Raw genomic sequence first — 12930 nt, forward strand, 5'->3', positions numbered from 1 at the left:
ATACTTAATAATATCCTTTTAAGGATCGCACCCTTTTTTTTCAATTTTAGCCTAAAATGACATACCCAAATCTAACTGCCTGTAGCTCAAGACCTGACGGAAGGATATGCACATTCTTGATACCGTTTGAAAGGAAACCCTTTGAAGTTTGTGGAAATGTGAAATTAATGTCGGAGAATATAACACATTAGATCTGGTAAAAGATAATACAAAGAAAACACGTGGTATTTTGTATTCATCTTTGAAATGCAAGAGAAAGACCATAATGTATTATTCCAGCCCAGGCATAATTTAGATTTTGGCAGCAGTGTATGTGCAAAGTTTTAGACTGATCCAGTGAACCACTGCAATTCTGTTCAAACTTTTGTGTCAAGACTTCCCAAATGTGCCTAATTTGTTTATTAATAACTTTTCAAGTTCATAACTGTGCACTCTCCTCAAACAATAGGATAGCATTCTTTCACTGTAAAAGCTACAGTAAATTTGACAGTGCAGTTAGATTAACAAGAATGTAATCTTCCTGCCAACATCAGATATATCTATGTCCTGGGAAATGTTCTTGTTACTTACTACCTCATGCTAATCGCATTAGCCTAAGTTAGCTCAACCGTCCCGTAGGGGACCCACCAATCCTGTAGAGGTTTTAAAAATGTAGACATATTGAGGGCATAACATGCATGTGCCTTTTCCTTCGATTGAGGTTCAAGTTGAAAACATTTTCAAGGAATGTATCTCTGCTTTCCACAGGGGAATGTATCATATTCTGGAGTCCAATAAAAAATAAATCACAATTCCAGGTGTGCTAAGCAAGACACATGCAAATGTAAAAACAGCAGTGGACGGGAGTTCATACAATTCTCCAATAACCTTAATGCCTGTGTTGCATTCATTTTTCTCCATGATGTATTCAGCACTGCAGCTACATAGGAGCCCCAGGGTACTGTATTGTTGCATTTTCCACATCGTCCCATCTCCAGCCCCATGAACGCTACAGGCATAGCTGAGGAAAATGGGGCAGCCCACGTTAAACACTCCTTCACATCCCATTGTTACGAATCCGACTCATATTGATGCTGCTCAAAAGGGCCACCTCTACAATTTACGGCGAGATAGTTCTTTCCCTGGCGAAAAAAGATTGCAGTCAGAGTGCAGTTTAACTGCAGTACAAGTGTTGATGTGGGCCCACTGAGTAAAGTATAGCAAAAAAAAAGTTTATATTGATGAAATAAAAAAAATATCCATCACATGAAGCTCCAAATTTTATCCTCTTCAGATCAAACAATTTGCCTGCTTTACTGTTATTAGTTAAAGCCGACTTTAGCTAGCTAGATAGTAGGATTAGTCTCAGGAGTACTATGCCAGCACGGCAGAGTCTGTGTGTTCGGTGCACACACCAATCACAGAGAAAATCGTCATTCCATTCAAGGAGGAACATGGTTGGTTCCACATGGTTGGTTGGTTCCACAATTATGAAAATTGATAATAAAATTCAATATCGTGTACCGTGCAGGTGTTGTTACACGTGGTCTGCCACTGCGAGGATGATTAACTGTCCGTCCTGTCTCCCTGTAGCGCTGTCTTAGGCGTCTCACAGTACGGACATTGCAATTTATTGCCCTGGCCACATCTGCAGTCCTCATTCCTCCTTGCAGCATGCCTAAGGCACGTTCATGTAGATGAGCAGGGACCCTGGGCATCTTTCTTTTGATGTTTTTCAGAGTCAGTAGAAAGGCCTCTTTAGTGTCCAGTGCTTTCATAACTGTGACCTTAATTGCCTATTAACCTGTTCATGTCTTAACGACCGTTCCACAGGTGCATGTTTATTAATTGTTTATGGTTATTGAACAAGCATGGGAAACAGTGTTAAACCCTTTACAATGAAGATCTGTGAAGATATTTGGATTTTTACAAATTATCTTTGAAAGACAGGGTCCTGAAAAAGGGACGTTTCTTTTTTGCGGAGTTTATTTTGATTTGTTTAACACTTTTTTGCTTACTACATTATTCCATATATGTTATTTTATAGTTTATGTCTTCACTACTTTTCTTCAATGTAGAAAATAGTACAAATAAAGAAAAACCCTTGAATGAGTAGGTGTGTCCAAACTTTTGACTGGTACTGTATATATTTTTATACCTAAAGGGGTCCTACAATTCAAAATAGCTAAATGAGCCATAGTATAACCATGTTAAAACAATTCCATGTCGGCTTAGCACCCCTCTCTCCTCCAACGTCTCAGACTGTAAAGAATTAATAGGAAGTGCTTTGAGGTCTGAAATGAGGACAAGGAGCAGAGTAGAATGTTCAGTAGCAACAAGCAAGTGTTAGTCAGCACTTCAGATGATTAACGTCCACAATATGTTTCAGACTCATACAATTGTACACACTCAAGCCAACACAGTTAGATCTGTATTTCATTGTTACAATTGCTCTGTACAACCACTTGCCATGTCATAAAAAGGCTTTACAATTCAAATCCACTGTAACGTATCTACCATACCCAACATGTCTTGTTAATGGACCAATGTGCTCGACGCACAAATCATGGCATTTGATATATGGAGAATGGAAGGTCTGCGTGTGTGAGAGAGACATGTCAGTCATTTTCAAAATTATCTAAAATAAAATCATTGCATGCTTTTCAGGCCAAATACATGTTTCAATTAATGTGTGTGTGTGTGTGTGTGTGTGTGTGTGTGTGTGTGTGTGTGTGTGTGTGTGTGTGTGTGTGTGTGTGTGTGTGTGTGTGTGTGTGTGTGTGTGTGTGTGTGTGTGTGTGTGTGTGTGTGTGTGTGTATGTGTATGTGTGTGTGTGTGTGTATGTGTGTGTGTGTGCATATGCATACACTCTCGTGCGTGTGCTTGTGCATGTACTGTTTTGCATATGTGTCTATAATTGAAAACACAGCATAAGGCAGCTGGACCAGGTTGAACAGTGGCTTCTCTGAAGTCAGCCACTGGACTGAGGCGTTGAGAGGCACAAGCCCTGAACCACTGAAGGCGTGACACAAGGACACCTGTAGAAGAGTCCCAGGTTATCTCTCCGCACCACACAATCCTTGCTCTACTTCTTTAACTTCCAAATGAACGACATAGCCGAGACGGTAGGAATGCAAATTAAGTAGGAAGGGGCAGACAAGGTCAAGAATCGTCATTTGGGCCTTCCCCACATGGTTGAAAAGGAGCTTTATGGAGAGTCGAAGACAGAGACACTCTAGCTAAGCAGCAGGACATAAGACGGAGAGCGAGTGTGAAAAGGTGGTGAATGGACGTTACCGATTGAAAGACCAGCAACGGTTCCACTTTGGGTTTCTGTTGCTTATCTGGAAGTAGGGAGAGTACTTGGTATATCTGTGAAGGTCTCTGTGAGGAGGAAAGTGTCTGGCTGTCAAGGTCTCTGTGAAGGGGGCAAAGTGTCTGGCTGTCAAGGTCTCTGAGGGGGGCAAAGTGTCTGGCTGTCAATGTCTCTGTGGGGGGGCAAAGTCTCTGGCTGTCAAGGTCTCTGTGAGGGGGCAAAGTGTCTGGCTGTCAAGGTCTCTGTGAGGGGGCAAAGTGTCTGGCTGTCAAGGTCTCTGTGAGGGGGCAAAGTGTCTGGCTGTCATGGTCTCTGTGAGGGGAAAAAGTGTCTGGCTGTCATGGTCTCTGTGAGGGGAAAAAGTGTCTGGCTGTCATGGTCTCTGTGAGGGGAAAAAGTGTATGGCTGTCATGGTTTCTGTGAGGGGGAAAAGTGTCTGGCTGTCATGTCTCTGTGATGGGGGGAAAAGTGTCTGGCTGTCATGGTCTCTGTGAGGGGAAAAAGTGTCTGGCTGTCATGGTCTCTGTGAGGGGAAAACGTGTCTGGCTGTCATGGTCTCTGTGAGGGGAAAAAGTGTCTGGCTGTCATGGTCTCTGTGAGGGGGGAAAGTGTCTGGCTGTCATGGTCTCTGTGACCAAGTACTAAGTCATGTTTTGCATAGGGGTCAAATACTTATTTCCCTCATTAAAATGCAAATCAATTTATAACATTTTTGACATGTGTTTTTCTGGATTTTTTTGTTGTTATTCTGTCTCTCACTGTTCAAATAAACCTACCATTAAAATTATAGACTGATCATTTCTTTGTCAGTGGGCAAACGTACAAAATCAGCAGGGGATCAAATACTTTTTTTCCCTCACTGTATATCAGAAGCTATAGCAATTAAGGACATAATGGATAGGCTGGAGGACCTTGAGTAGTAGTGTATGGAAAATAACTCCTCACAGTACATCCTGGCCCACTTCTGATACCAAAGACATACATTCTTTAAATACTTCTGACAAACTCTCAGAGGGTGTCTCGGGGAGAGTTGGGATATGTGAAAAAACGCATTTCCAATTCACACATGCCCATAATACACACTTGTGTATGAAAGCGGATAAATTTAAGCACCCACCAAATTATTATTGTTATTATTACTATTATTATTATTACATCCTTTAAATTGGTGCTGCATGTCTGGAGGACAACTCATGACCTGGGTCATCATTTAGATCCCTTTTTCTCAAGACTGGACCTTGAGGCCAAAAGTCCTGCTGATTTTCTTTATTCTTTAATCAGGGACTGATTCAGACTTGGAACACTACCCGGTAGGCAAAACTGGTTAGGTTATAAACATCATGTTCAGGTTGTAAAACAACATTTTCTTAACGTCTTTTAGCAAACAGACGGTAATCTGGTTATCTGAACAGATATGAAGCAAAATAGGACGTCGTTCTCATCATGTCTTAATGTCATCATGTCTTAATTAATGTCACCATGTCTTAATGTCAACATGTCTTAATGTCACCATGTCTTAATGTCACCATGTCTTAATGTCAACATGTCTTAATGTCACCATGTCTTAATGTCACCATGTCTTAATGTCATCATGTCTTAATGTCACCATGTCTTAATGTCACCATGTCTTAATGTCACCATGCCTTAATGTCACCATGCCTTAATGTCACCATGTCTTAATGTCACCATGTCTTAATGTCATCATGAAAACGACGTCAGGTTATATTATGATTCCTCAATTTAAACAAACTGTTTGCAACCAGAAAATGACAATTTGGACTTTTCACAAAGCACAATGCTGTCAAAAATATATAAAAACTTCTTTGGAAGTCGTGGGGGAAAGTCTCAGAAAACCTTATGAGGATTCCTTAATGAGTCTGTGTAAAACATTGGAATTTAGTTTAGACGACTCTCGTCTTAGCACCGGGGAAAGTTTTCAAATCACAAAAACACCCTATTTTTGCCCCGAGAAACATCTTATCCAAATGTTGCATTGTTAATGAAAATCTTTTTTGGCATCTTTGTTACCGACATACTTTGAGACAGAATACTTCTGACTGCTTAGAAAACACCTTGGGAAGTAAGAGAATTGTTTGTCTTCCCTTGTTTGGAGAACAGGGCTCATCTGTTATAGAGAACTTGGTCTCAGCATGACTCGCTGTTAAATTAAAGGTTAAATAAATAGAAAATTGGCACTCACCACAGCACCGACAGCTGATGTCAGGATGGAATTTCCTAGCACCCTGGCACATGGTAGACATATCAGATAAACATTAAAGAAAGGTCAAGAACAAAATGTCAAATTTCAACTTCTGGGTGGAATTCCCCATTTAACTCTCCTTATATCACCACTATGATCTTACATCATATCTGGATATGGGTAGTCATCTGCTCGATGTCAGCCCTTTCATTCTGTCAGTGCCTGTTGCTATTCATGTGGATGGGCTGTCTACTTTGGCTGCCTTGGATATTGTACGAACGCTTTAGGCCTGCTAACTCATGCTAGAGTCTGTCCCATTGAATAAAGCCTTGCTGTCAACAGGGAGAAAGAGCAAGCGAACGCTATCCCTCTGGATTTACATCTGCTTTGGGGGAACGTTCCTTTCTGCCGCGCCACACACATGTAATCAAATGATATAAATATTATATTTAGAAAGCATTTTTGTGCTTTCGAAAGTTGCCTCAAACCAGGTTTTTTTTTAGATAAAAATGTGAACCGGCAAATTGAGAAAGGCCATGAGGATTAGATTTAAAGGGAGGAATGACATCTTTATGTATGAGGCGCTTTAAAATGAACAGGCATATTTTTTGTTGCATATGGGTCCTCTCTCTTTGAATAGGCTTATCTGCATACCATTTAAATCACTTTCTCATAGAATTGGTTTCGTTGTCTTTGCACCATGTGTATATTCTAAGTAGATGTTGTGTATTTCTAAAAGCCTACCATAGAAATGCTAAACAGATCCTTTAATGTTGTGATTGGGATTGTACTTATCTTACTCTATTGTTCACCTTAGAATAAAGTGATTTGTGTATCTAACGCCCCCATCTCCATTATCTTAAACCTTCCATTTAATTTATGTCTCACTGTCCACCAGCTTGATTTGAAACGACCTGGTTGTCTACCCTCTGTTTTTGACTATATCATTCTTTCTCAAGGTTTTGGTTGTCTATCCTCTCTTTTTGACTAATTGATGTTCCCTAACCTTAAAGATGCTTCTCCTGATCTAAGAGGAGGGGCCAAAGATTTAGCTGGACTCGTTTCTATGTCCAAGACAAACCCTGTAGTATTCCACTGAACCAGGGTGTTTCTTTGGTGTTTAGTCTGCTGCTGTGCTATGGAGGATCAGTGGAAGGACAGGTTAGCTACAAACAGAGCTTTACAGCCACAGGTCAATCCCTCCTTGGGGACTTCAGACTGGGGGGATTGTGCGCCTCAGTGATGTGTTTGTGCACGTGCTTACCAATTTCAGAGGGAAGTATAGGGTCAACACCCCTTGGAGGGTAACCCCTAAGCCTGCTTTATGGCCACTTTCTGTTGGATTGCAACTCACATCAACAACATAATAGAGAGCTAAAGACCAGATCGTGATGTTATAGGCTTTAGGGCTTTGCTCAATTTCGTTTTCGATTTCAAGGTTGGTTCTGTTTGGGTGTGGCTTGCCCTGATTGGAATCATCCTAGTTGGTCAGGATGTGTTGCACCTGTCGCCTCGTTTGTCAGTCATTAGTTTCACCTGTGCTGGCACAGATGATATGCAAGAGCGGCTGGCCCAGTGGGAATAAGAGATGTTGGAAGACCTTGACTCTTCCTCATTGAGTTTGTGAAAAACAAAGCCTTTTAACTTGTGTTATCTTTAGTTAGCGCCACTTACTATTTACTCCATATAACAAGTTGGTGTGGGTTTTCATTTGTCTTTTCTTGGACAAATTTAGTTGGACTCATGGTTGGTGTCTTTTAGGACCCAGTTTCTTGTTGCTAGTCAACTTTCAGTGGACACCCCCATGTGTGTCTGAGAACCTCTCCTAAAACCCCACCTGTTTCATTTTGGTTGTTGTTAGTGACTCTTTGTTAGTTCCCCCTTCTTTTTGGTTTCTTGTTGGGGAACATATTAGTGATCATCAGGCACATAGCAGAAGAAAACTGACTGAAACAGGGAGGTACTACCTAGCCTTATAATAATAATAAATGCTTAGTTTTTTTCTGTTGCATGCACTTATGAACACAACCTTGACAACCTTTGCTGTAAATACATTCTGTTGTTGTTGAAAAGTGGGCATGTCGGGTGTACATTAATATTTTAAATTCTCTGTGATTTAGACGGTGATACAGGTATGTGACAGGGATGAAAGCAGCGAAGTACAGGACCTAAGAAGCCCTACCTGTCACGCGGGACTAGGTGGGTGAGGAAGGAATCAGGCGCAGAGAGTTCCACTGGGAAAAGGTGCACTTTAATGTGGCACAAAACAACAAGCCCACAACACAGGGCGCAGACAATAATGTGGACCACCCACAACACAGGGTGCCAGGTCCAGAAACACGAACACCTCTACCTAATGATCCAAACATAACACAAATACAATCCCGCACAAAACAAGGGCGGGTACACGTACTTTAAATAAGGAAGTCCATTAAGCACATACAACAGGTGAAACTAATAAGACAAAACAAACAGACAATGAAAAAGGGATCGGTGGCGGCTAGTAGGCCGGTGACGACGACTGCCGAGCACCGCCCGAACAGGCAGGGGAGCCAACTTCGGCGGAAGTCGTGACACTACCTGCTTGTTTGGTTATATTAAGGTCGTATAGGTAAAAGGGACACGTTTGGTTATATTAACATTACCGGGAAGTTAGAAGTAAAACTAAATTTGTCTACTGTATGTGACAGGGATGAAAGCAGCTGCATTAAGATCAAGACCGTGTCTAGGTACATGCATGTTTGGCTATATTAGAGTTGCTGAGAGGTATGTGTTTGGTTATATTAAGGTTGCTGGGAGAGGATGATCTATTGGGGTAGTATAAGTGAAAGGCCACAGCTGGAGTCATACCTTTCGTGGCTAGCTCCAATAAGTAGAAGGCAGGGAATAGAATGATGTTAGAGGTTTGGCAGCATGAGATGGATTGGAATAACTCTGCCGGTATTATTTTACAGTAGCATCCATCTTGTGGGGTTTGTCTGTTGTAGCTGTCTATTTTCGCCCATGTAAGGTGTTCTTAAGTATACTGTACATACTTTCATCTGTAGGGTCTATGTTAGCGTTGAATTGGAGCACAGACCTTTTTTCCTATCTTCATAAGAGTACACTATATCAAAACGTTTCAGTACTTTTTCTTCCGTTTACTGCCTAATCAATAAGACTGTGTTTTTAATGGGTATTGACTGTTGGGGACTTCTCATGTAAAATTGTCTCTGTTATGACTATGAAAAATGCTCACCATTGCTCACTTGTAGACCCACCAGAGTACATACACACAAACACACTAAGGAGAACAGCAGAAGTGACAGCTCCTGTGCTCCAAATCTCCCAAAATAGGGGAGAATTCACAACTTGATTTGTGGCCGAGCAAGCTGTCCCCAAGCCAATGGGGCAAGGATGTCACGCACCATTAATATTCGCCTATATTTGGTCAGAGCTGCGCTCTCCCCATCACGTTGTCTCTAGGTGGGTGACAGATGTATCCCCGGCCCCAGATGTCAGCACTCCCGTTAGGGGGGGCCATGGCAGCCAACCAAGCCTAGGTGTGTAGCTCCATGCTCAGGGAAAATTATGCTGTCAGAACAGTGTTTGATAAGTGCTGCTGCCAACAAACACCATTCTTCTTCCCCCTATCTTCTTCCATTCTCCCTCCACCATCACTTCTTCTCCCTCCACCATCACTTCTCACCCCATTCCACAGCTTTCATCTCAACACTGCTCCACTTCCCTCATTATCACTCGCTTCCATCCCTCCTCCATTGCAGGTTGTTACCATGGAGTGGTTGGTTACAAGGCATGATGGGAGGGAGGAGAGAGAGAAAGAGAAAAATAAAGAGAAATATACAATTGTGTCAAAACACACAAAGCCACCACGCCAGCTACCAGGAAACCAACAGTGGCAGGTGTAGCAAGCCAGTTTTCCAGTCAATTTTCCAAATCTTTTCTGGCTTCTACTCTGTCTGCTGAATCATGGCACCCCAGGGAGAAGCGCTTTAGCAGCCAGAAAAACTCTCAGTAATAGCAACGATAAAATAAGAGCTTTTTATTTCAAAGTGAAGAGAGAGGAAGAAAGAGAAAGAACAAAAGAATGCAAAATCTTGTGATTGGGAAAATGTGAAGCTGGCAATAATAGCATCAGAATCAAATGCATTTTAAATAAGCTGGCTTCAGTGCAGAAGGAACAGGCAGATAATTGTCCCACTCACAAAAAAGGATGAGTTTAATCGGGTGTGTTTTCTCCCCATGAATATATATTTTTTTTAAATACAAGACCTTTATCTCTTTAGGAAGCGTCAGGGGCATATGACAAAATCCGCAAGGAAGATGAATGACTTAAACAGAATGGGGGGAAATTGATGGTTAGGACCCGTGAGTGATTTCTCATGTTGTGCTCCCACCCTTTGATCTCCCAGTTTACAAACCCGTTAAATTAATTCCGTTATCACTCCTTACTTTGTGTTTTTCTTCAGAAAAGTGCCTCGCGAGACATTCCTATTCAGATTGGTGATTGAGGGCTCAGCGTGGTGGCATCAAAAGAAACTAGTGGATAAATGAGAATGTAGAGAAAATTACTTGTCTTACAAACAATGCGTTTCCACAGTCAACCAAATTATTTTTTTCACTAATTGGTCCTTTGGCCAATCAGATCAGCTCTGAAAAAGATCTGATGTGAATAGATCGGATAGGTCAAAAGACCAATTAGTGGAAAAAAGATCAGAATTGGGCTGCTTGTGTAAACGCAGCCAAAGTGCTTTGGTGGTCTTTAAACGACTATATCCCCAGTTGGGTGTATTGCGCATAAAATAGATTTAACCCCCCAAGACACCCAGGATACTTTGTGTGTCGCGTTTTATGCACCCTTTACCTCCCCTATGCTTTACAACTCGGTAAAATGTGGCAGGTATCAGTGGCGACCTGCCATTCAGAGCAGAGCCCCACCTGTTTTGAGCCCCATCTGTTAAGCGAGAAACAAAATGTGTTGGCATTAATGTGTCACATATCCATTTGTAAACCATGTTAAATAAATTAGTTAATTGAGTCAATAAAGCCGCATATAAACATGTTCTCTTTTTTGCTTTCTTGAATAAGGAAGTTCCAAAATGCAGGTGTTAAAGCCTTTATAACTTTCAGTGGTGATGGGGCAACCAGCAGAAAATACAGAGCGTGGGGGTTGGTAATGTTATCTAGTTGGCCGTGATTGGCTCAGTGTTCTGTCAATCATGGGGAAACTACATCACCTCAAAATATACAGGGAGAGCTCAAATTCAAGCCCCTTGGGTGCTGCCATAGATTTACATTAGAAGTTCCCATCCAAGAAGGCTTAAGGTCATTTGCCACAGATAAAATTACGTCAAATCACGTTATATCTACCATAGCTTTGATTGGGCTGATAATGTCAACATCATACCTTCAAAATCGTAGCTAGCAAGCTAGACAAGCAGTCATCCTTATGAATCAAGTCGACAATCTACTGGCAAATATTTTTCACGGATTTTCATATGAAGAGAAATAATAGATAAAACATATTGGTGTTCAACGGACATTGGACATAAAACATTACAAAACAAATTGGAAATCACAAATTCAACAATGAGTGGTTTGGAAGGAATCAAAGGCTAACTGCAAACGTTGCAAAGCAATCACTAGCCTGCTATTCAGTTGAGAGTGTGTATGGTCTAGGTTTAAGTGTCTCTTTTCCTAGCTTAAAAGGGAAAACATTCACATGCAATATCATGGGCCATAAAGGGTTGAATACACTGGTCATACACTGGTCAATGGCTGGAAACTCAGAACTGGAAAATCTCAGACTTCAGTGAGTTCAGAACAATTAGGAATTTTGACAGAAAAAAAAGAGCTCCGATTGGGAAAATACGTGTTGAACAGTCAACTAACTCAGAATTCCAAGTCGGGAAATCAGGCCTCTTTCTAGAGATCGACTCGAAGTTCACTGATGTCATGAATCAACCTTGTTTTTTGTCCCAGAGTTTCCAGTTGTCTTGAAAGCACCATAAATCCAGAGAATGCCAAATTATTTTTTTTATTTTACCTTTATTTAACTAGGCAAGTCAGTAAAGAACAAATTCTTATTTTCAATGACGGCCTCGGAACAGTGGGTTAACTGCCTGTTCAGGGGCAGAACGACAGACCTTGTCAGCTCAGGGATTTGAACTTGCAACCTTTTGGTTACTAGTCCAACTCTCTAACCACTAGGCTACTCTGCCACCCTGATGACAACATTTTCCCACAAGGACCATCGCAACAACTCCTGTTCAAGTTAGCACAGCACAACAAGGGGAGTCCAAAAATGTATTGTATGCTGCTGCATAAGTTATGTAATATGCCAGGGAGAGATGTATACTGTATCTAAGAAAGTGTAAGTTGTGTTAGTTGACCATGTGCCTCACCCTAATAATCTGGTCCCTTTCCCACTTGTAATTAAGCCTACTGTGGTGGTGCACATGTAGCCTATAGCCTGTTTTAGAGAAATGTCACCATTGAATACTGTAAGAGCTTTCATTGTCTGCTTATATGCTCCCATTATTTATCCTATGGTTCTGACTTGGTGTACAGGGAGAACACTAAGAATGGCCCATATTCTGAATTCTGTTGGTGTAAATTTCAAAAGTGAAAAAAAAGTTGATTATGTCTGTCTTAGGGTCTTTCATTAATGTCTTAATTGAAATTACAGATTGCCTCTTATCTGCCCATCATTCCCTTATGCCATAGTTTGTACATCTCAATTGTCAGTAGAAACCACATTTGTTGAAGCAAGTCAGCCATATCAGCTATGTTTTAAAAAAATGAGGCTGAAAGCACTGTTTCGCTCTCAGAAAAGGCTCTGCTGATAGCCAGGTGTAGCAGTGGTAAGGATTCACTCCATTGTGCTAAAAAGAAAGCTCTGCTGTAGGGACAGCTTTATGTCACCCCTAACAGTTTGTGGGCATCGTTTGTCACAGTTATAGTGCAATTCATGTATTGAATAGTGGCTTTGCTGGCATGTCTCTAAAAAAAATGGGGGGTTTGCAAAAATCGCCACTGAGAGGTATATGCTTGTTAGTTGATCATGTAAATCAAGGGTTATGGTTACAACAGTCTTTTCACTTTGACAGTTCACAAGTTGAGGACCAGACGTGAAATGGGTTTAGAATATTTGAGGAGATGGATTGGAGAATAAGTTTCATAAGGGGAATGAGAACAGATTGGATGAAGCCAAGATCTGCAGATGAAGGATCTGGGGGATGGGGGGGGGACTCTGTAGGGTTTGGCTTGGAGTCTCCCGTAGACATTATTGTCAGGCCGGGATAGTTAGATGGCTGTGGTGAAGGCAATCTACAAAAAGAGAACTCCAAGTTAGTCAGATCCTGGAGAGGAAGTTAGAGGTTCTGGACTGTAGTTGCTGAATGGTTGGCAATATAGTTGAAGTAGTACAGGCAT

The sequence above is a fragment of the Oncorhynchus tshawytscha genome, linkage group LG21 (assembly GCF_018296145.1).
Source record: "Oncorhynchus tshawytscha isolate Ot180627B linkage group LG21, Otsh_v2.0, whole genome shotgun sequence".
NCBI lineage: Eukaryota > Metazoa > Chordata > Actinopteri > Salmoniformes > Salmonidae > Oncorhynchus > Oncorhynchus tshawytscha.